This window comes from Alligator mississippiensis, chromosome 8 (genome assembly GCF_030867095.1).
Source record: "Alligator mississippiensis isolate rAllMis1 chromosome 8, rAllMis1, whole genome shotgun sequence".
In the NCBI taxonomy this organism is placed as follows: Eukaryota; Metazoa; Chordata; order Crocodylia; family Alligatoridae; genus Alligator; species Alligator mississippiensis.
Window position 1 is genome coordinate 63,453,294 of NC_081831.1, and position 23,929 is coordinate 63,477,222.

The 23,929-nt window shown below is 44.0% G+C and overlaps 1 long non-coding RNA gene across 1 annotated transcript in view; it reads right to left on the minus strand.

The window, feature by feature from the left end:
• LOC109283254 (uncharacterized) overlaps positions 1–14,279 on the minus strand; it is a 106,755-nt gene extending 92,476 nt beyond the window's left edge. Inside the window, exon 1 of the long non-coding RNA XR_009463985.1 lies at positions 14,141–14,279. This is a non-coding gene — a long non-coding RNA (uncharacterized LOC109283254). The remainder of the gene's footprint in view (positions 1–14,140) is intronic.
• Between the last annotated feature and the right edge of the window lie 9,650 nt (positions 14,280–23,929).

Here is a 23,929-nt window from a genome sequence, read left to right on the forward strand (position 1 = left end):
ATTTGCATAACTGGTGTGTCAGATAAAATCAGTCTCAATACAGAGTTTGGACTCAAGGGAAACAAAAGAATGAGGGACTAGAATGGCCCAGGATTCTTAATAATCTTGACTTTGGTTTTGGACACTCATGTCAGTGCTGAGGAAGGGTGTGCACTGGATATGTTAGCTCTCTAGGATTTATTGGATGGGACTTAGGTATAGCAGTGCTCATCATCACCCTGCCTGACCTTTAGGTGCTCTGGGGGTAGCATTTACAAGCCCTTAAGCTCCCCATGTACTGCATAGGAAGAGTTGGCCTTGTGTTTAAAATCAAGTCAGGCTGTATGTGGTGTTACACACTGCACCAGCCTCATCTTATTTCCAAATTGTTTAAGGGACCAAAATGCAACCACTGGTCTGTTTCATGCTTCCCCAAAGATTCTGAGTCACCTCCATCCTGATCTTCATTTCCATTCTGTTATTTATTTAGCTGAAAATGGTCTCTGATCTTCAACAAAGGTCAAGTGACAATTGCTTTAAATTCATACTTGCAAGCAGCTGAAGGGACCCAAAAAGCTTTAAATAGTGATTGTGCTTGGGTCTGCCAAAGCTCCAAGGAACCTTTGGTATTATGCTGTCCAAGGTAATTCTAAGAGGAAGAAAATGGCAAAGAAATCTGTGGGTGTGAGTCACTTCTATGCATTATTTAGAAGGTATGTTTTGGTAAATATCCAGCATATAGCTCTTTTGGCCGTGAGGCATTGCAAGTCACCATTTCTGAGATGATAATTTCACTCATTCATCCACTCACTGATCCTCACTCCTCAAAGCAAGCTGCATTAAAGGCAGAGTAGTCTGAGAGCCAAAGCCTCAGAAATAGCCCAGCTGCTGGACATCTTCTTTTGGAAACAATTAATAGAAGTCATCCTCCATGGAAGAATAAAGCAGTGTCTGAAACCCACTCCTTTCTGTGCTGAAATGCCAAATCAACAGGGTGTCTCCAAACAAACAACTGGAAGGGACTCTACCCTCCAGTGGTAGCCTTGTGCAGGCAATCAGAAATCCCATATGCTGACAACTGAGCAGTAGATTGCATTTTTACAAGGATAGTGAAAAGCTACGGGGCACTGCTACTAATACTGGAGTGATGTAGCTTCATACTGCTCTCCATGTAGGGCTGTGTCATAATGGCATGTTTGGGGCCAGGAATCGTGTTCTCCAAAGGGCTCGCTCACTAGCATCGGTTCTGAGATTTCTGTAGACAAGCCAGGCAATTGTAAAGAAAGCAGGGATGATGGCACAGGGATACAAATACAAAACCTCAATAGAACCAACTCAGCATACATAGTCCTTCCTTGATACACATGCATTTTGTTGCCTATTTCTGTAAGTTTCCTTGTCAGCAGAGCAGTTGATTAAGGGGAAAAAATCAGAACAATTCGAAGTATTATATATTCACAATAGCCATCATTCTTGCACTATTATTTGCATTCTGGTAGCTCTGACAAACTGCAACCAGGATCAGGGCCCCCTTGCGATAGGCACCGAACCATTATAAGGACATCTTCAGTGTGTATTGTACAGTGTCAAGCACAATAGTTTCCAACCTTTTTTCATCTGTGGACCCTTAGAAAATTTTGAAAGGAGGTGCAGACCCCTTTGAATGGTAAGTGTGGGTATTCACATACTTCTGATTGATCGTATTCATCTTTCATAGACTCCTTAGACATAGTCTGTGGACCCTCGGCAGTCCAGAAAGCATAGGTTGAAAACGACTAGTCTAACACAATCATCCTGCAGTAGTCCCTATAACTACTACCACAATATAAGTGAAGATGGCAAGATCTTTATTCTAGCAGATTTTCTATTTAAGTTTCTCCACTCCAGTCCACCCAAAATGGGACTAGTTTCATGAATTAAGATGGCTCATAGGAATAAACACTTACAGCACTCAGTTCTAAAATATCTGCATGAGAGCTGGAGCCCTATCCGTGCAGGAGTTTTGCCATTGACTTCTATTTCAGGATTTCAGTGCTGGCAGGAAGAGAAACTACTGTGTTTGTTGGGGGGAGGTACTGGCTATGAATGGGTCTCTGTAGGTGCACACATTGCTGTAACCAAGCTGTGGCTCTCAGAAGCTGTAAATCCTTCTTCTATTTACTCTTTTTTGGCTGCCACTACAAGGGCACAAGTCTCACTCATGTGAAAAGCTGGCTTTTGTTTGCATTGACGCACATGCCCATAGACTCTGCAGTACAGCTCTGGACATTTCTGGACTCTTACCCCTTACAGCAAGTAAAAAAAAAAAATCAACCTGTCAGAGACAAAAAATATTTGACTCAGCCCAGTATCAGCTTTCCGGCAGAAGTGCGTCGGATTAATGGCTGCTGGCAAGCTGTACAGCTTCCTGGAGGCAAGTGCTTCAGGAAGATGGAGAGTTCCAGGCAGCTCGGAGACATAACTCACAGCAGATGCCTTCACTTTGGATTTTCTCTCTCTCCCCTGGTGTAATAATGAGCCTGATTTATTATTGAAGATACAACTGCACCCTGTCCCAAGCAGCGCTCAGTCCTTATAGCCTGTATGGATTCCTATTGACATTTGTTAATGCCCACTGTCTGATGCAGCTCAGAAAAAGCAAGTATGAGACAGAGGGTCGGTAGAGATTAGGCCACAGAGTCATTATGCAAGTCACATGACCTGCCTACCATTATTAGGCTAAGTCTACATAATTCCTGTAAGGGTTATTTGGTTGCATGCAGATTTATTTTGGGACACCATTAAAACAGGCAGGAAAGAGAAACAGAGTTAGTACTTCTCTCCAGATAGCACCATCACTTACGATCAGTTCAGCTCTTTGTTCTGCACACGCCAAGGTGTGGTTTTCAGATCCCAACTTCATTAGAGACACGGATCACTGGCAAGATTCCTATCTAGGTGCTAAACACTTTATCCATTTATGATTGGCCTGCTCATCTTGCAGAGATCTGGACAGTCCAGGATAGTATCTGACACTTCCTTTTAAAGCAACATTCAGCAAAAGTGACAAATCCTACTAGCAATCCTCACACCCCACCCCCAGCTTTTTGGGGCCTGAGAATGATTGCACAGCTGAACTTGGCTTTTGTTCCTTTGTGTTTTGATGCAGCACTGAGCACATCTGAGACACGTATAATCTTTTTATACACTCTTCTTCCAGGAAAATGTATAGGTCAAGCAAACCCCCAAGATTGACCCAACTTCATCTAGGATTGCATTCATAAGCCAAATTCAGCCCTGGCATAAGCAAAGTCATTCTCTTTTAATGCAGCAGAGTCTAAACTTATCATTGGCAAGGGTAGATTTGATATATCTTATTTGGTTGGCTCAGTGTGTGCGGTTCCTTCTCTGCCCAATATACTGGGTATTGAGGCTCTATTATTTTGACCCATCCAGCAAACAGTACAAGGAGAGAATAGCATCATAAAGACACCTAAAGAAGCAGGGAGCTGGTACCCCAGTGGCTCTTGGAGAATCAGGCATCCAGCAGTTTGCAACTGAAACAAAAGTTTCCAATAAAAAATGATCCTCTGCTCTCCCTCCATTGTCAAGAACAATTCCCTCTCCCAGGAAGGCAGAGGAGGGAGGGAGAAAGAAAGTGGAATCTCCCTCTTCCCATTGGATGTAGGGAGAAGAGCCAGCTTCTTACAAAGCAGCCAGGATAAGGAGGAAGGAGGGAAGCCAGCTCCCTGCTTCCAAGGGTAAGGAAGCTTTTAAAGTGCTTTGATTTGGGATTCTATAGTGCTCCAGGATGTGTGTAGAAGGGAGCCGAAGCTGAGGAAAACATTTGTCTGGGCTTGTGAAAAGTGAAAGGAAGCCCTGGCCTGAGGACATCTGAGCCTCCAACTCACAGAGCGGCTGGCTCTTCCTCTGCAAGAGCATTTCAGTCTTCTCCCAGGCACAAAGCACTTGGAAATCATTCATGGCATAAGGTGAGGTTCTGCTTTCAGGTAAATTTGAGCTAATTGCTGCCTCCAGCTGTTTGTTTCTATTGCAAAGCCCAATGTGACCAAAGGTATGGAAATGATTTTAAAATTCAGCTTTTGTACAGAGCTCAGTGTGGGGAAAAGGAAAAGGGGATTGTATTGAGCTGTTTGAAAATGAATGGGGGGAGGGGAGAACTGCCTACATTTTACCCATAAATGTATAATGATTCGAAATACCGAGGAAACCCTGCAGCTTCATTCCTGTCTCTCTCAGAACCCGAAGGAGACATGGGTTCCAGCATAGGTAGCGTACAGGTGTCAGTCTGAGCACCATGTCAGGCTGGACTAGAACAATCCTGTAGCTAACCTTGCTTCCACAGGATCTTGTGGCTTGGATGAGGGCTGAGGTCTTGTGACTTAATCACCCACACACTATCAGTGAAGCTGGGGAGGGCAAGTAGAAGAGCTGGCTGAACTTCCCTTGCTATGTTCAGTGAATGGGTATCAATACCATTAGTAATAGCAGGTACCCAACTTGGAGTGTGGGAATTTTAGCTGCTCTCAGTTATCAAGGTAATGCTCTAGCCCCAGCTGCTCTTCCTCCGTGCTTGGTGACAACTGAAACATGCAGAGACTTTAATAAATTTAAACATCATGCCTCAAAGGGGCACTTGAGCTCCAGAATCTCTCTGAAGACTCCAAATAACTGAGACCCTTTGCACATATTTTCTCTTTTCCTCCCCTTCTTCTGAAAGGCTCGACACTTTCCCCTCTGTTGAAGTTCTTTCCTTCTTTGTGCTGAAGCCTGTTTTCCACCCCTGTCACTCTCTACGAGTGGCTTTAACCCTGAACACGTAGCCCTGCTTGTTATTCAGACCATGGGCCTTCCTACACAGCACTCCTGACTGACACCTGTCCCTCTGGGCCATCAACTGCATTGATTTGGGTCAAACAATGTAGCAGGTGGCCACATGTCCACTAGGAAGAACCAAAGAGATTCATTTTTTGCTTGTTCTGATTTCCCTGCACACAATGCATCAGGCTTTCTGCCTCCTCAAACAACAGGAGATCCACCTGAGCCAAATTCAACCACCTGGCCATCCTGGGAAGTCAGCAACTTCCCAGAATAAATCAAGTGGGGCTTTGTCCCTATCCAGGCCTGGGGAACATGCACACAGCTCTTCATTCACAACAGTGTTTTTTCCATTTGGTAATAGTAAAAAAAAACCCCAAAACCTGTGATCTCTTTAAGGAAATAAAAGCTAATAATAAACTGTCCAGTTCATATGAATCGCCTGGGTCTCCTCTCTGGAGCTGGCAGCGCAGCAATGTTAAGTTTCCTATCTGCCCATGCTGGCTTGTCATTTAATTAAGATAGAGATAGAGATGACAATCTAATTACATTAAAATGTGAATCTGGGCTAAGAATTGTGGGCCCATGCATGACCTACAAAGTGCTCAGAGATGGAAAAGCATCCAGGGTGGGGAAGGGAGACAGCTGCTTTCATTTATTAAGTCTTTTTAAAAAGAGCCCTGTTGGGATCAGTTTGACATTAAAAGGCATTAAAACTAGGACATGTCTTGGACAGTCCAACTATGTCATAGGCAAGCTGCCTCGACCAAGCTGAAGAGAGAATTGAGCCTGTGACCTTCCTATACCTGACTGGCACTCTGTCCATATCAGTCATCTCTATTCTAGTGCATGGTTTAAGGGAAAACCATCATGTGCAACTGCCTTGTGAATGAAAAGAGGTCCCATTCCCACACTGTGACCCCCAACATCCCAGAAGCTAAGAAGCAGTGAACATCTACAGGTAATTCCCAGCATGGTGCAAATTAAATGTAAGTGCACCAAAACATCTGGCTTGTCCTACTGTAGACTTGCTGTGGTATTAACATCTCAGAAGAGCAGTGTTTGCAACCACACAAGTTTTTTCTCCTTTTTACAGTGACAAAGCTACAGAGAGAGATTTCAGCAGCAAATTATGACATTTCTGACCTGATCCTGAAGTCACTCCTTACGCAAGATGCACAAAGTGTACCTGAAATTCCCAATCCATGGTGGCAGATACATGGGGTTTTAGGTTAAACAACAAAGTGACATCTCAACTGGGCATCTTTCCTTAACTTTGGAAGGAAGGAGGTGATTTGGATAAAAGGATCAATCTGACCCTCCCCTCAAAAATGGAAAACAAGTCTGTTTAAAATATGGGAAAATCTGTCATCTAGGTTTCCAGCGGTCCCTTAATGGTGCACTGTGGCCTTCTTACATCACAGCTGTCTTTGAGGCCCAGTGTGCATAGAAAACTAAATGGCAAGTGGCATCACTGTCAATTTGGGTCTGGTCATTTCTGCTTCCCCAGCCATCTGGCCAGCACTCATGGTCCAAAAATCCTTCTCTATTGCAATGCCAATAGTACACTATGGGAAGACTCCCCAGCTGGGTCCTCCTATCTCTACCTGCTTTCTCCTTTGCTTTCTTCCTGCCCCTGCCCCACTGTCATAGCTCTACTGTGCCTGTGAGAGCATTCCCAACACCCTCAGAGTTCAGGGGGGTTTGGCTCATAAGGTTTGCCCCACACCCTGTGACAGAGTGCAGGTGCTGCCTGCCACTAATTGAAAGGAACAGACATGAGATAGAGCTCAGCATTGGCCTGGGACACAAGCAGAGCTGGAATGTAAAGGAAAGGCAGCTCAGAAACTAGGGATTATTGAAAGAGTCAAGTCATAGGACTTAAAACCAGGTTTTTCTTTCCAGCATTAACAGTCCTTTGAGGTACCACAGCACATCCTCAAAACCAGCTCCCTGGTTGCTTTCAACTCTTGGGAGGTCAAACACTGAACAAGTCAAGGATCTTTCACGTCCTTGCACCCTCACTAGATTTTTAAAGAAGGATGTTTGCCTTTCTGTAGCCCCTGCTGAACCTGGTCTGTTGGTCCAGGACTGTTGGGCTGGTTCTGGTTTCCAGCATAAAATTCCCTTTAAAAGAAAAGTTGGGGATGCTCCTGCTTTGAACAGGGGGTTGGACTAGATGATTTCCTGAGGTCCCTTCCAACCCTAATTTTTTATGGATTCTATAAAAGATTCAAGCAAGATCGGAGCTGAACTGTATCTCAGCACTATCCAACTGGTTTGCCCCAGTCTTACAGCCCTGTTGCAATTTACTGTCATCCTAGAAACACGATTCCCAACACATTTTACCTGATCATAAAAATACATTTCCTCAGTGGAACAGACTGATAGCTGCATGTCTCCTGGAACAGCTGAGCATATGATTGTGGCTCTAACTACTTCTGGATTCTAGTCACAGGCATGCCAGCTGATAGAAAGGAACTGCTGTTTTCATCTACAGCAGAACATGTTTACAGCCTTTGATGGAGGCTGTAGGACTCTGGGTCATATCCAACTAGATGTTTGACTAGAAAGGTGCTGTAGGCCAGCAGTTAGAACTGGCAACTGGGAGGCAGGACCAGAACTGAGCTAAACTTTCTGAGCTGCATTAGAAATCATAGAATCATATCATAGAATCATAGAAGTAGGGTCGGAAGGGACCCTGTAGATCTTCAAGTCCGACCCCCGACCTGGGCAGGAGGAAAACTGGGCTTAAATGACCCCAGCCAGGTAGGCATCAAGCCTCTTCTTAAAGACCCCCAGGATAGGAGCCAGCACCACCTCCCTTGGAAGTTGGTTCCAGATCCTAGCTGCCCTGACTGTGAAGTAGTTCTTATGGATGTCTAATCTAAACCTACTCTCCAACAACTTGTGGCCGTTATTCCTTGTTATCCTGGGGGGCACCAGGGGAAACAAGGTCTCCCCCAAACCCTTCTGGTCCCCCCTAGTGAGTTAATAGACAGTCACCAGGTCCCCCCTCAGCCTTCTCTTGTGAAGGCTGAACAGGTTCAGGTCCCGTAGCCTCTCATTTTAGGGTCTGCCCTGCTGTCCCCGGATCATACGGGTGGCCCTCCTCTGGACCCTCTCAATGTTGTCCACATCCCTCTTGAAGTGGGGTGCCCAGAACTGGACACAGTACTCCAGCTGTGGCCTGACCAGTGTCACGTAGAGGGGGAGGATCACCTCCTTGGCCCTACTTGAGATGCACCTGTGGATACACGATAGGGTCCGGTTAGCCCTGCTGACCGTGACCTCGCATTGTCAGCCCATGTTCATCTTGGAGTCAATAATGACTCCAAGATCCCTTTCTGCCTCCGTGCTCTCAAGAAGGGAGTATAAGTGTGCTGCTGGTTACTACTGCCCAAGTGCAGCACCCTGAGCTTGTCAGTATTGAAACACATCCTGTTTTTGTTAGCTCACCCCTGCAACCTTTCCAGGTCTTGCTGCAGTCTTTCCCTCCCTCCTAGCATGCCCACTTCACCCCAAATTTTGGTATCATCAGCAAATTTAAACAGGTTGCTTTTCACCCCGTTGTCCAAATCGCTGATAAAGAAATTGAACAGTGCGGGCCCAAGGACTGAGCCTTGGGGGACTCCACTGCCCACTTCCCCCCAGGTCAAATATGACCCGTCCACCACCACCCTCTGAGTACAACCCTTCAGCCAATTTGCAGTCCATTTGGTTTGCTTGTTTCTGATCAGAACTAGGTTGTACCTTTAGGTTTGGAAGGACCAGACAAATGTTTTTCCCACCATTACCCATTGCTTCCAGGTTCAGTTCCAAGTCATCTGAGCCAATGGCTCTGGTTTGCATTAAAACAATGTTCTGTGGCAACATGAAGCAGGACATCCAAAGACCCATAAATTGGAACTATCCACCCCTTTGAACCGGACAAGACCTTTCCCCAAAGGTCAGCAGACCTGATCTTTGCCCCTCTCGTCACACAGTAGAATGGAGATTGAATATTTGCATCAACAAATTTTGAGTGAATCACAACTGATTCACCCACGTGGGTCAAACTTGAACACAGGCAAACTTTGAACGTAAAGGAACCCGAGAGAGATTTTTTGCTGCCAGACTCAGAACTTGTTCTTTTCCCAGCAGAGCCACTAATAGGCTGTGAACCAGTTTTCAGGAAGTTTAAGTTGAGCTAAGTAGGCAAGATGTATGCACACTTATGGCTGCACATGCAATGAACTTAGGTAATCAGTGAATCTGTGTTCCCCTGCTCACCATGCAACATTGCAGTAACTTTTATGGAAACCTGAAGCACAGTTTCATTTAAGCCATTTGAAAATCTGCCCCTTTACCTCTCTATACTCTCCCTTCACATCTTGCAGGGATATCAAAACCTTGCAGGCATGTTCTGAAACTTAATGATCATGAAGTACTTTGGGATTCACAAATGAAGGTGCTCCATGCTGGCTACAGAACCCATATAGTGGTATCTTCTAGTATCTATACAAGCAAATAAGGAAAAGGGCAGATTTCAGGGAGAGGAAGGAAGCCAGTTATTCTTCTCACTGCTCACCCCTCTTCCCTTTCCCTCATGATTGTGAATACCCTTTCTTCTTAAATCAAGCCCCAGCTCCTCAAAATTAATCTCTTTCAATGGCCTCAGAGACCCATGAGGAGGAGGGGGGTTGGCAGATTTATCACAAATAGGTCTGACATGAGAAGAGTGCTGTGGTTGAGAGGTTATGTTAGGGGTTACAACTGAAGCAATTTCCACCTGTAATGCAAGGATTTAAGTTCTGCAGCCAATGCATATACATCCACATACACCAAGGATGATTTTGACCTTGATCTCCAGTCTGCCCAGTTAGAGGCCTGGGATCAAATGTTTTCCAATTAATGTCAAAATGCTGACTGAATTAATTTCCCTGTTAGGCTTTCTAGACCACAAATTATGTAACTGCACTTGTTAGAGCCTCTAGGCTCTGCCTGAGTTGCTGTAAATTATAAAAAGAGAAACATGAGTAAAAGGAGATGAGGCAGCTAGTACTTGAGCTAAGAAGACAGTGGGTGTCCAAGATGCCTATTCATGAGTCCTTGGAGGTTCCCATTAAAACCTCTATATTTAAATATGGTGCTTTTAATTGGTCAACCTTCAAACAGGGTCCCTGGCTTGATTAAATCAGATAGAGATCTTTCTTTAACAGGGTCTTCAAAAACTCCTTGAGGCCTTGAGTCACTGAGTGCTTCAAATCCATATTGAAGAATAAACAATTATTTTATAAGTTATAACCACCTAATTTTTATGACTTTACAGCCTGCGGAGAGAGAGCACCAAATTGTTTCCATCTAATACAAGTTTAGCAAAGTAATCATTCACTCAAAACTTTATGATTGTTAGAACACATGCACAAATCATAAACACTGCTCTCATTTTAACTGGAAACTTAACTGCATATTTCAACAGTTTGCTTCTGATATCATGGAAGTGAAATAAGTAAATATACAAGAACAGCCCAACTCTTATTTGCCTGTGTTTCATACAAACTGGTGGCTTAGGGTCAAAAGCAAATTGTAGCTTGGGCAAGATGGAGTCTAGCATCCAAGCAGACAAAAGCACAGTGCCTTTAAGGAGATTAAGCAGCAGCTAATACCGACTAGCAATATATTAAATTCCTTAGCTATTGTTCTGATAGGAACTTTGTTTCATTGTATTGTACTTGATACTCTGGCATTCAGTGAAATCTGCCATATTTAAACCCTTCACCAGCTTCCTTTTTCTTTCCATTATTCTGCCAAGCAATTTAGTTCTTAGTCACCAAACTGCTGCAGAATTTAATTAACATAGCTATAGAAATTAGTCACACAATGAAAGCAGAATTATATGGGGTCTGTTTTAAATATTCTTCCTATCATGCAGGACAGAAACATGTAGCTAAATATAAATGCTGCCTCGCTACCTTTCAACACCTTTGGGCCAGATCCATTATACTGGTGTAAATTAAAATGCAATCCACTGATTAGAGATACTGCAGATTTTCTTTAATAAAGCCCAGAGGAGGATATGGCCTTTAGTTGTTTTTTTTAGGAGAAATACCATTCCTAGTGTGCTTGGTTAAATGCGTATTAAGCCATAACAGAACAGATGTTCTCAGCACCTAAAGTTCTTCAAAAATGGCAGAACCTGCTCTAAGTTAACTCTCAATGGATGTGATATTAGACTAAAGTGCTTTAAATTAAAGCACTGTTTTGAACGTTTGTACCACATCCATTGCACTTCAGTGTAGGACGCTGCACCCATCTGGTCTCGTATAGGCGCTCCCTAGTGGCCTTAGAGTGCACGCCCACTCTTGGGTGGTGGGCTGCATTCATTCCTGAGGGAAGCCCTGATAGTCGCCTGCCACGACTTAATCTTCCCTTCAGTAGTGGGACTCTCCCTCGCAGAATCTTGTGGATTGGATGCTGTCCTTTGCAGGTGTTCTTGGGGCTCCACCTTCCCTACACCCCAGCTCACCCCAGCCTCTGGTCCCGCCATGGGAGGGTGTTCCGGGACCTCCATTTGTGTCCCTCTGGGACAGACGCATTCTGCTGCCATCCCAGGAGCCCCTCGCTGGGTGGCTTTCTAACCTTTGCTGGTGTTCATCTGCTCCAGGAGAACACTAGCCTAGCCCTGCCTCCAGGCTGTCACAGAGAGAAGACAAAAAAAGCTCCATCTCTTCCCTGTGCAGCCAGGTGGGGTGTGGGGGAACGAAGCCTCTCTTCCACATAGACCCAGCCAGGCCATCACCAAGGCTCATGACCACAAGCTTCGGTGGGATCCACATGGCAGAGAAGCTCCATTGCACCAGCTGCAGCTCCTAGCTTTGATACTTTCCACTGTACCAGGAACTATGGCACAGGTGTGGGGGGCAAGAAATGGAGTCTCACTGCTGCGCAGATCCCCCTGACCCCCAAGCTTGTAGGCTCAGGTCTTGGTGGGGGCTGGGACTGGTCCATGTGACAGATAGGCTCTGTTTCCCACTCCCTTCCTCAGCCCCAGTTCCCAGCCCAGTGAAAAGCCAGCCAGGCAGCCCTGTACTGCAGCTTCTTGTTGCCCTTGTTAGGAGACATGAGTTGCAGGAGTGGGAAAATGAAGTCCCACACCACAAGGGTCCCCCCCTGCCGCTGCTTGTTGGCTGGGGTCTTGGGGAAGCTGGGCTGGGTCCACACAGCTGAGGGGCTTCCCCCCACACCCAAGTCTCCTGACAAAGGCAGCCAGAAGCTGCAGCACAGGCTGCATGACCAGCTCCTTGCTTCACCAGGAACTGGGGATGGGGGGGGAAGGGAGCCCCCATGCCTTGTGGACTCATCTTGGCCCCCCTCCTGAGACCCCAGCCAGCAAACTGTGATGAGGGTCTTGTGCAGCAAGGGGGGCTCCCTTCCCCCTCGCCCCAGGTCTTGGCATGGTGAAAAGCCAGCTGGGCAACACTACACTGCAGCTCTAGGCTGCAGCTGTCAAGAGGCTGATGCAGCGGGGAGGGAGCCCCCTGCCGCATGGACCTGCCCCCCCCCCCCCACAAGACCCCAGCAAGCAAGCTGTGACAGGGCTCTCACAGCACAGGGGGCTTCATTTCCTTCCTTTCCTCCCCAGCCACTGCTGACAGTCGCCTTGACCAGGGCAGGCAGGCACTGAGCCCCCTCTACCAAACAGCGAATGTCTGTTCATTTCATTTCCACTCTAACTTATAATACTAAATGAAATGCAATAGTTAGAGTGCTTCCACCAGGGGCTTTTTGAATGTCTGTACTTAGCCCTTGTGTGTACTGTAATGTGGTGCAAGAGACTATAGTAGCAACACCACTTTTTACCTGGCTACCAAAAAACTTGCCTCCCTTCAAGGCAGTTAACAAGGCTGATCAGTTTGGTTCTCTGTAGAAGCTGCACACCTTCATTACCACCACTATCAGCAGGACACCACTGACCTGAGAGCCAACCCAGAAGCACTGTATTTTCCCTGGATATAACAGTCTAAAAGTCAAATCACCCTGAAGAATGAGGAAGAATCGATAGAGGAAAACACGACATCATGTTACTGAATGACTACCAATAGCAAAATAATTATTTTTTTTCTAGCATGCTCCCTTAAAGCTGGGATCCACAACCTTGATAGCCCAAGACATAATCATACTTTGCTCTCCCTGGCAATCTCAGTGTTATTTTTTTAATTTATTGTGGCTACAAGCAATATTGAAGGGATTCCCAGACAACATGTGATCTGCAAGCCAGGGGTTGAGGACCACTGTATTAGAGGATCTTAGAGTATGCAAATTTTGGGCAGCGCATACCCCAAAATTAACCCCTACAATACCATTTTACAGATGAAATAAATCAGAGGTCCCACAATGAAAACATAACAGAATGAGAGAGTACTTGGACCTTGATTCTAACATCTATGATGCACTGTTTTCTGCCAAGCAGTGAATCTAAATAAAAATCCTAAACAGATTCAATAGTTTCTCATAATCATGTTCTTCACAATGTGCCAAAACCACTGTGTGCAGACACAGCCTTCCTACAGGGCTTGTGAGGAAGGAATCCTCCCATATGAATCATGGACACTGAAAACCAAATAGAATAAAAGAGATGGGGCCTCTCCCCCAGACTATTTACAGTCCTATTTGTATCAACATATTCTAAGACCTTGTGCTCCTTTCCCTAGTACTTTATATCTGATACCACTGCCCTTCTTAAAGGAACACCACGTGACAGCAGTGCCACTGCCTGTGTAGTAACCCCTGAAACTGCACAGGCATGGATCTTCCAGTCTTCCTAACACCCAACCTCCCTCTATTAGCTGTGGTGGCAGGATCTCATCTGGAGAGGTTTGGGGGGAGTGGGGGTGATCCCATTTGCTGCATAGACTCTTTACATTCTGACTGACTTCTGGAGCAAAGGAACTGCTTTGGTTCTGCTATCTTTAGAGAACTCTATAGCTACAAGGGGAGCCAGGGGGTAAGACTATCCCCAGTGAAACCTGAATTCTCAGATCTATTGGATTTATCAGGGCTTTTATTCACATATCAGTGAAGGTGCAATAACTCACTCCCACCACTGCCTAATGGTTGGCTTTTAATACATCAGTTTTCATACATACTTAAGATGGAAATTCACCCGTTTAACATGTGCAAACTGTAATAAATTGATATAATCTGTCAACTTTGTTTTCCAGGAAAGCAAAACCTCAAATTGGTTCATGGGGGGAAAGAAAATCATTTCTGAATGAGACACAAATGGGTATTTTGAGAGTGTAATGGAGCTTTAAATTAAATTGTCTAGAGAACTGTTTGAAATGTAAAGGAATGCACATACCCAGGTAAGCCTGCTGTGTACGATGCTCTACAGGCAAACACACTTGTCTTCTCATTTTTCTTGTTCTCTGGTGTCCTAGGTATCACATGGCTGTGGTTCAGGTGGAGAAACCAAAGCTTCCAAGAAGGCTGTATAAGGCAACCCTGTTAGAAGAGAGCCCGGTTTTAGAGCACATTACTTTTATTTCCTTTCTTTCTTATTTGCATGAAAACACAAACTTTGTTCATTATGAACACACATTTGTACAGTGTCTGCATGCGCATGTGTGCGTGTGCGTGCACACAAACATGTGTGCACAGGAGAGAGAGTGAGAAAAAAGTTTTCTTCTCTAACAATTAAAGTTTATTGCCTTTAACCCTTGCAACCAAGCCTAAAATCCTAAATCATATCTGCATACGAGCAACTAAAAGGGAAAATTGTAAACATTTTCAAACATATGACATTAGAAAAAAACAAAACAAGTTACCCTTTGGCAAATCTTCAAAATTTAGAGTTCTTCGAAAGAGCAGAACAGTAAGATGTTGTAAAAATATTGCAGGATGCCTACGGTATAGCATTCTTTCCCTACACACTCTGTGTGGGGACAAAGACTCCCTGAGAGAAAGCAGCTCTGTATTAAAGTTGAAAACAACAGCTGCCACCTTGTGTAAATGTATCCATTAAATTAATAACTATGCAGGGCAAGGGGGAAAAAAACCTCTCAGCACGGCCTACGACCTGACTCCTTCTAGCAACGTGCCAATGGAAAAGTGCAAAGCTGAGTCAGATTTTAAATGGACCTGTGCAATCAACAAAGAGGACAGCGAGTAGCCGAGTGACAACACACACTACTCCTTCCTGCTTATTCTGCTTGGCACGCAACGCCTTATCAAGGTCTCCAGAAAGAACAGCCAGTCTTCAGGGATCCTTGAAAAAGAAAGGTCACCATGTATCATTGATGGCTTTAATAAAGGGATGGGACTGGAATATGCTGAGGTGTATTTGCTGCTCCTTCTCTGCCTTTGTTGATATAGAGTAAAACATGAGCCTGCAGTGACCTAACCACCATCACACAAAACCTGAAAGGGAAACACTCTCAGGAAATGCATGTTTAATAGTTACTTGTCTCTTGTACTAGTAAGACCATAGATTCTTGAGGTAAAAAAAGGGTAATAATCTGATTTTACTTCCTACCACTGATGTTAATTTACATTTGTACAATCACTCACCTTAGCCAAATTAGCCCAATCACCTTCACATTCCATTAATAGTCCCTGTTCCCCCAAGCACTACCAGGAGTAACTAGGAATAACAGCCGTAAATTGACTGAGAGTAGGTTCAGACTAGACATCAGGAAGCACTACTTCACAGTCAGGGTGGCTAGGATCTGGGACCAACTTCCAAGGGAAGTGGTACACGCTCCTACCCTGGTGGTCTTCACAAGGAGGCTAGATAATCACCTTGCTGGGGTCATTTGACCCCAGCATATTTTCCTGCCCATGGCAGGGGGTCAGACTTGATGATCTGCTCAGGTCCCTTCCAACCCTACCAACTATGAAACTATGAACAGTCCATTTTACTTTTTAATTTTCCATGCATTGGCTCAACATTGTTGGGTTGCGAATCTCACAGCAGGGGGATGTTTATAATATTCTCCCATCCCCATATGCCCCTCCTTGGCCCCCACTGAGTCATTTTTACTCTGGTACATTGTAACATATAGGATTGCCTAGCACAGAGGATCTTTACAAAGACAGGAAATCATGATAGACTGAGTCTCTTCCTAGCTCTATATCTTAGTGATCGCAGAATTCATGTTGGTAAATAGGCCCCTAAATAAGATATTAGAGACCAATTCGCTTTTAGTTCTGCTGAGCAAGTACACCAAGTGAACTGTAAATGCTTTAAACTCCCAAAAGAGTTTGGGCCCATTGCAACAATCCTTTTAACTCCATCAGTTGTCTGTGTTTTTCCACTATGAAGACAAAGTAGTCTGTGCTCTTCTAGTTTACTTTCTTCTAACAGCAATATTATTATAGAAGTACAGTTAAATGTGATGTCATGGAACTGTTTAGGCTCTCAGAAAATTAGCTTTGATACACACACACAAAAAAGGCTTTGCAGCATATGGTATGGATGAAGGTTTGCATAATTATTTAAAGCATAAATATTCCCATGAAATATCCATTCTGAAAAGGCTGTACCAGTGCAATAAAACCAGAAGGTAAAAACAGGTGAAAAGAAGAAGTAAAATGAAACAGTCAAGTTTCACTGTTCGGTCCAAGATATTAAAGAAATATATCAACAGCATCAATGTTGGAGAGGAAATGAGATTTTAAAAGTAAATTCGTGCTTTGCAAGTATGCAATTATAAATGCATAACAAGTTACAGTTATGTTAATAAATAACATTTATCTTGACATTTCCATTTCCTTTTTACCTTCCCTGACATTTCTGAAGTGGAGTGTAGAAAGTTTCTTTTGGTCAGCTGAAGCTACTCCGCAAATTTTTACTTCTGTTGCAGTGTGGACTTCCTAACTGAAGAAATACCCCTCTCTGAAGCTATGTTCTATAAGGATACCACGTATACAAGACTGCTAACTTCTTGCCACAGTTTCATATAAAGGATTATTAACTAGCAACAGTGATGATGGACTGCTTCCAATGTTTCAAGAACAATAATGCTGTCTTCTCTTGTAAGCCTCTGAGGTTCAGAGAGGTTTGGTTCAAAGAAGCACCCATTATGCACAGGATCAGATCCAGAGGGGGGTACAGTGGTGCAATTGCACTCCCTCTTTCAGACTGGACCATGCAAGGATCTTTTGGGGACTTCTTTAAAGTCCTCAAAACATGTAATAATCCCTACCCCTGCTTTTCCCCTCGGCTCAAAAGCACACCCCTTTCTCTCCCCTTGTTCCCTGCCACTGCTGCTTAACCCCACTGTCCTGGGAGCAGGAAAGTTTCAAAACTGATCCTGCCCATTCCAGCAGGGCTGTGCAGGGGCTGGGCTCAGATGGGAACAGTGGCAGGAGTGGCACTGGGTGGTGTGTTGGGTTCCCTCACCCTTCCTAGTCACCTGAGAGCAGGTATGGGAAGGGAGAACTCCTCTGCCCATTGCTGCTGCAACTGTCACTGTTCCCAGCTGAGCACAGAAGGGGAGGTGGAAGGGGGGAGGATTCTTACATGCTTTGATAACTTTAAAAAGTCCCCATAGGCTCCTGTGTCATGGTCTATCTGCACCAGTGGGCGTGGGGGGGTGAAGGCTGACAGCAGCAGTACAGCCATCCCTGCAGCACAGGTAGCTACTAGGGCTGTGCAAAGCTTCAGGTGCTGATTCGATTTGGAGGAGATGCAGCCCAATTTGGTGGCCGAATCTCCAAATCCAGATCAGATCAGGGGACCAGTTAAAAGGTCTGAATTGATTTGAAGCTCTCCAAATTGATTTGGAAAAGATTCAGAGGAGCTTCAGTGATTTGGGCAGTCCCTGCCTGCTGCAACAGGGAGCTGGACCCGAATGCTAAGCTGGTAAGTAGGAGGTGGGGGAGGGGAGGCTGGAGGAGTGGGGGAGGGACCATGGGGGGGGGGGTCCCCTGCCAGGCCCCATCCCCTGCCCACTCCCCCAGCACCACCCTGCCTGCCCCAGCTCCTGGCCCTTTAAAAAAAATCCCCCACTCACTGGGTGGTGCTGGGCAGGGGGGCAATCCCCGCTGCCCCCCACTGCCCCACACTGCATGGGGGGGCTCTGCCATGAGCCCCCCCCCGCCTGCCCCCCAGATCCCCTGCAGATGCCCTGCCTGCCCCCTCTCTGGCCCTTTAAGAAAAATAACAAGCCCTGCACTCACCAGATACTGCAGCCACCTTGGGGCTTCTGGGGACTCATGCAGAGCTCCCCCATGTGGTGAGCAGCGCGGGGCAGTGGGGATCACCTCCCCGCCAGGTAGCAGCTGGTGTGTGGGAGCTTTTTTTTTTTTTTTCCAAACAGCCAGGAGCTGGGGTGGGCAGCACAGCCATTGAGAGCAGGCAGAGGATGGGCCTGTGTGATTCAGCTGATCTGGCAGCAGCCAAATCAATTCAGGACAGTGATTTGGATCACCAAATCAAATCACTGTCCCCCAAATTGGCTGAATCCAAGCAAATACTAGCCACTTCACACAGGCCTAGTAGCTACTTGTGCACTCCTTCTCCCTCCCCCCCACCGGCCAAATCTTGAATCTGCTCTTGCTTATGCACACCCCTGTATTGCTAGAGAAGGCTATAATTGCCATGAGGATAGGCTGCCCTATGGAGATCCATGTACTCCAAGATGTAAATCTGTAACAGTGGCCTTTTAAGAGGTATTTTAACACTTCTATTTGCAGTCCCAGCAAGAACTCAAAAGTGAAAAACGAGCATTAAAGGGTAGGGGGAAAAGGTTGATGTATAGAAAACCTCAAAAATATTTCAGTTTAGTTTTAAAGGAATAGTTAGTTTATCCACACATCAGTTTTCTCTGCCCATAACTATGACCAGTTTTGGATGGAACAGACTGGAGTCTTCCAGTTTGAGCTAACAGACCCACACATGGTGGTGCAAATGCACAGGAGAGCTGAACTAAGGTTTCATGAACACTAAGTCTGGCATTTTCTAATTTTTTTGAGTAGTGGACTTTGCAATCTTCATATTTTTTTAAACATAGCTCTTTGGATGGAAAACACCCTATTGCTATCCTATAAACATATCACCGGCTTGGTGCTGGGTTTCTTGAATGACAATTAACACAATCTTTCTGTGGTGCATTTAATTTAGTAAATAAAATCTGGCCTTTACCTGGTTCAACTTGCTTCCAAGAATAAAACCAATCTAGGGCTTCTCTGTTTATGCTTTGGAACCTGGCACTGATCCAGCATGTTCCCTGGCCAGATAATGGCAATCAAAATAATGCTAATGCTGGCAACACTTACTGTAGTGATAAACATGTTGTTTAAACTCATCCAAGCCTTAAGTTCTCCAGTTCATTACCAACACTGTTAATGAGGGTAATTTTTTTTCTCTTATCACTAACTAGAGATCAAGATTCTTGATATAAAGTGCTGATGGTTTCTATATACCCAATTTGTTCTAATGAATATGGAGGGGTTAATATGCTATCATTTTTAATAGCAATTCCCTCCAATTGCCTCAAAGGATTTTGTTCTCACCCTCCATCTCGGGTTTCTATTCCCCCAAGACTGAATCACTTTTAGAACTGATGAATATTTTCCTAATGTTTAGCTTAAATGTTTCTATCTTTAGCTTCAAGTCATTACTTTTTGTCTTACCACCATCTAAAATGGATTAATTTCCTTCCTCCAAGACAGAACAGTTCCCTTATTTTGTTTATATCCATACCTTGAAGGCATTTAAAATCCCTCGTTATGTCCTCTTGGAACAATATTCTAAATTATATAAATTTAGCTGCCTCAGTCTCTCCAGTGCCAAAATATTTATGCCAATGCCGTGCAAGGCAGAACCCATCCAACAAATCATTGATTTGTTGATCAATAGTAACCCATTGCAAGTCACCATTAAGTACAATGGACTTAATTTCCTTCCTAGAGTTCTGTCTCCTCTAACTGACATTTTCAGGTCTTTGGGCTTTAAAGCAAGTTTGGGCAAGTTCTGCTGGTCAACAATAAACTTTCCGTAAGGCTGGAATGAGAGTTACCCGTGTCCAAGATGACTGAACTATTAGGAGGTTGCTCAGAGCAAAAAGAGGAATGAGGTGCTACCTTCTGTAAGTTAGGCATTATTGACTGCAGTATGTATCTGGGTCTGCTGTTAAAGTGTTTACATAAAACTCTCTAGAGTTCAGTCTGTCACTTGTTCCTACAGATAGCCAGGGTGTAAAGGAATCAGTCGAGCAGAAGAAGGATTTCTTTGTATTTGCACCACGGATCATGTAGGGGAGATACATATCTAAAACCTATTTATTTAAATGTAGCAGAGAAGGAGCTCTGAGAGACTGAGGTATCCAAAGAAGTGTTGGAACAAATGGATAAAATTCAGTGACACCAACCCTCAGGGATATCCAAGAATTCTGAAGAGACTTAAAAATGAAGAATGGGCTGCAAACTAAAATAAGACATCTTTCTACTAAAAACTGGCTGGCATCTTGGAGGAAAAGATGTGTTATTAAAAATAAAAGAGGTGTGAAGCGTGATCTTCAGAATTACAACCAAATGAGTCTCATTTTAGTACCAGGTAAACTGACTGGATAATTATTAAAGAAAGAGCTAAAGATCTCTCAGCTGAACAGGTCAAAGACGACAAACCAGCCTGGACTTTGCAAAGAAAAAAAACAAAAAATCAGACTTCACCAATCTACTACAGTTCTTTTGAATATGGCAACAAAACAGTATGTAAAGAAGAGCAGACTGGAATAATTTCTATTTTTTTGAAAATTTAAATATGCTTTAAGTTTTTCGTAAGAAGCTAATAAAGGCAGTCAATAGCCAGGTAGCCAGCACCCTGTACTGTCATGGGTTAGAAACTCAGTAAGAGTCAGAAAACAAAAGGCAGGATAAAAAACGTATTAGATAGAAAATGAGGCAGGTCCTCCTAGCACTAGTGACTTCAATAATGTGTTAACAATTTATACTATATGAGGATCTGCCCCAGTGACAAAATTTGTGGTTCATGGATAGAAAAAAAATAAAAGAGAACCCAAATAGGCCAACCACCAGCGGTTAGGAGCTGGACTCTTTGGGCAGGTTCCAAAATACCTGTTTATTAAACTACACTTACTTTTGGAGCTGGGAATATAGGACTAGATGACAACTATTTCTAGAAATTTAGGAACTCTGGTTTACGTCAGCAATCAGGTTGCCATCTTCCTCTTCCAGTTCCTGCAGCCACATGGTCCAGTGTATTCAGATGTATACTCAACAGCACAAGCACAGCCTTTTTTGTAGGAAGAAAAAGGGTAAAATAAATAATTTCATCCCTTTTAAAATAGTTGATTTTAGCACAGAAATGTGAAACAGAATTCTGAGGTCAAAGGAAAAGACTCCTACACTCAGCTTCAAGAAGACCAGGCTTTGGCCTTAAAATGCGATTAAATCATGCAGGTTTTTTATTATAAATTTGGTTTTTAATAACTTAAATATGTGCCTCAGGCTACTTCTTTTCAGGCAAGTAAGGAAGCAAGTCATTCTTTGATATTCATTTCAAATCTTGCTGCTGAAGTGTTCAATTTATAACAGAATACTAATAAAACCCAATTTGGGGTTCATTTGAGAAAGGTTATTTAAAACTTGACAAACACTGATTATTAGAGTTTTTAAAGTCCAGTTCCCACAAAATACAACACTAATAAGAAAATAAAAGTAACACAAGCTTTCTACACATGCAAACCAATATGGGAGCTTTTGCTCCACTCTATTGCTGTCTCCTCCATAAGTTCATTAACTGGGAAGACATTAACATACCAAACAGATGCGGACAATATGAACAGAAAGAGAGACACTTAGAAGACCTGTTGTGTCTTATATTGGGTTTAAGTGTGATGCATGCACATAGGCAGACAAGGTTCTTTGGGTGAATCTGATATCTTTTATTAGACCAACTTAAATAGTTGGAAAACAATTATTAAGCAAGCTTTTGGGTTCAAAAACCCTTTGTCAGGCTAAGGAAGTTTCTGCAGTTGGTGTGTGCTCTTCCTGGATGGAATTAAAAGTAAAGAAGCCAGAGGCTGGGCTGGTATGCATACAAGCATACCAGCCCAGGCTGGTAGGGGGCTGACAGGCTGGGAGGGGGGCTCTCACCCATTGACTCCTCAATCTACATTTTCACTGACTTCCTGTCTTGTATGCATACCAGCCCAGCCTCTGGCTTCTTTACTTTTCATTCCATCCAGGAAGAGCACACACCAACTGCAGAAACTTCCTTAGCCTGACAAAGGGTTTTTGAACCCAAAAGCTTGCTTAATAATTGTTTTCCAATTATTTAAGTCGGTCTAATAAAAGATATCAGATTCACCCAAAGAACCTTGTCTGCCTCTGTCCTTAGACCAACACAGCTACAACCTACACCCCTGTATGCACACACATGTACACATACACGTGCAACCTACTTACAGTGAAAAATAACTGTTTTATGTTCTTTGATATGGTGCCCAAAATTCAACCGCAAGGCAAAGATACTTTGCTTGTCAAAACAAAAATAAGACTCAGAATAATAAGAAACAAGCACATGATATTTACTCTGCTTTTTGTCATAAAGGCTGAGAAGCTATTGATTTCCCTAACTGCATCTCATCTGATCCAAAATGTCCCCACTAAGCACTGCAGTTTTTTCAAAGGTAGAAATTGAATGGCACAAAGGACAGCTGTTAAGTTCCTCCCCTGCCACTACCTGACCTCTCGACATGTCAGTGTTTTGGCAGGCAAAGCAAGAAAAACTTAGGTGCAACAGTTGGTGGCTGTTGGCCTTGCTAATAACTTCCTGGTTCTAATATACAGTAAGACAAGGTTCTTTGGGTAAATATATCTTGTATTAGACCAACTAAATAATTGGAAAAAAAATGTTCTTTGCAAGCTTGCAGGCACAAACACCCTTCTTCAGGCATAGGGAGAGTCTGCCGGCATTATGTGTTCTCTATAGTGGAATGGAAGCCAGTATACAAAATGCAGGTCTGTGAAAATGCAAATGTGTGGCAGTGAGGATCAGAGGGATGAGAGACAAGAGGTCCTATTGTCTCCCATTCCCTTTGATCCTCTCTGCCATGCATTTGCATTTTGCATATTGGCTTCTATTCTACCATGAAGAACGCATAACATCATCAGACTCTCCCTGTGCCTGAAGAAGGGTGTTTATGTCCAAAACCTTTCAAAGAACAATTTTTACAACTATTTAGTTAGTATAATAAAAGATATCACATTTACCCAAAGAACTTTGTCTGCCTATGTCCTTAGGCCAACATGGCTACAACCAACAACCCTATTATAGTAAGGCTTTATTCGCTGAAAAACAGCCACCCTGAATTTGAGTTTCTCTGATATGTGAACCACACAGAAAACACCTTTATAAAAACATTCTTCAATACTGCCAGAGAAATAGAGGGTCTTTGCTACATCTGATCCAAAGATAGTTATAGTTTGTTCAGGGGTTTCATCCAAATTCTCTACAGCATTCTAAAAGGTATGCAGACACTTCCCACATGCTTCATGCCCTTCCAAAATCTACCAGAGAAGGCAAAAGAAGTCATCCAAGTACAGGTCCAGGAGTCACTGTCTCTCAAATTCTAATCCAAACTCAGATATTGAGTCCTTGGGGAAAACAGGGCAATGGCTGCAGCTGCTGGTGAGGTACACACAGACATGTGTTGCTCATGTATTCCCTCCTCCAGTGGACCCAACCTTTTAATAGGCATGCCTCAAATTAGCCCTGCATCCTCCCTGAATGCTACTCTAATCCCTTTTCCCTGCCCAAGCTGTGCTCTGCCTTGTGTTCCCTGCCCTATGCTCCCTGTCTGATCTGCTGCTTAGCTTTCGGCTCCCTGCCCTGTCTGCCACTGTGTTGCCTATCCACACACAGAGGCTGCCCATGCCACTGTGGCACCCATGCCACAGGTTGGCCACCCCTGGCTACAGCACATAGCTCTAAAGTTGACAGCACTGTTTAGACAGCATGCCCCCAGCTTCAGATCAAGTGATCGAACTTTGACTGCCCTTACCTTGGATCTAACCAAGAATTCCTCAACATTTCTTGCGTCCTGCCTTCTACTCTTCAGCTCAGAGAGCAATAGCACCAAGTCCATCTATGCCTTGCTCAGCTTTCAAAGAAGGCACATAC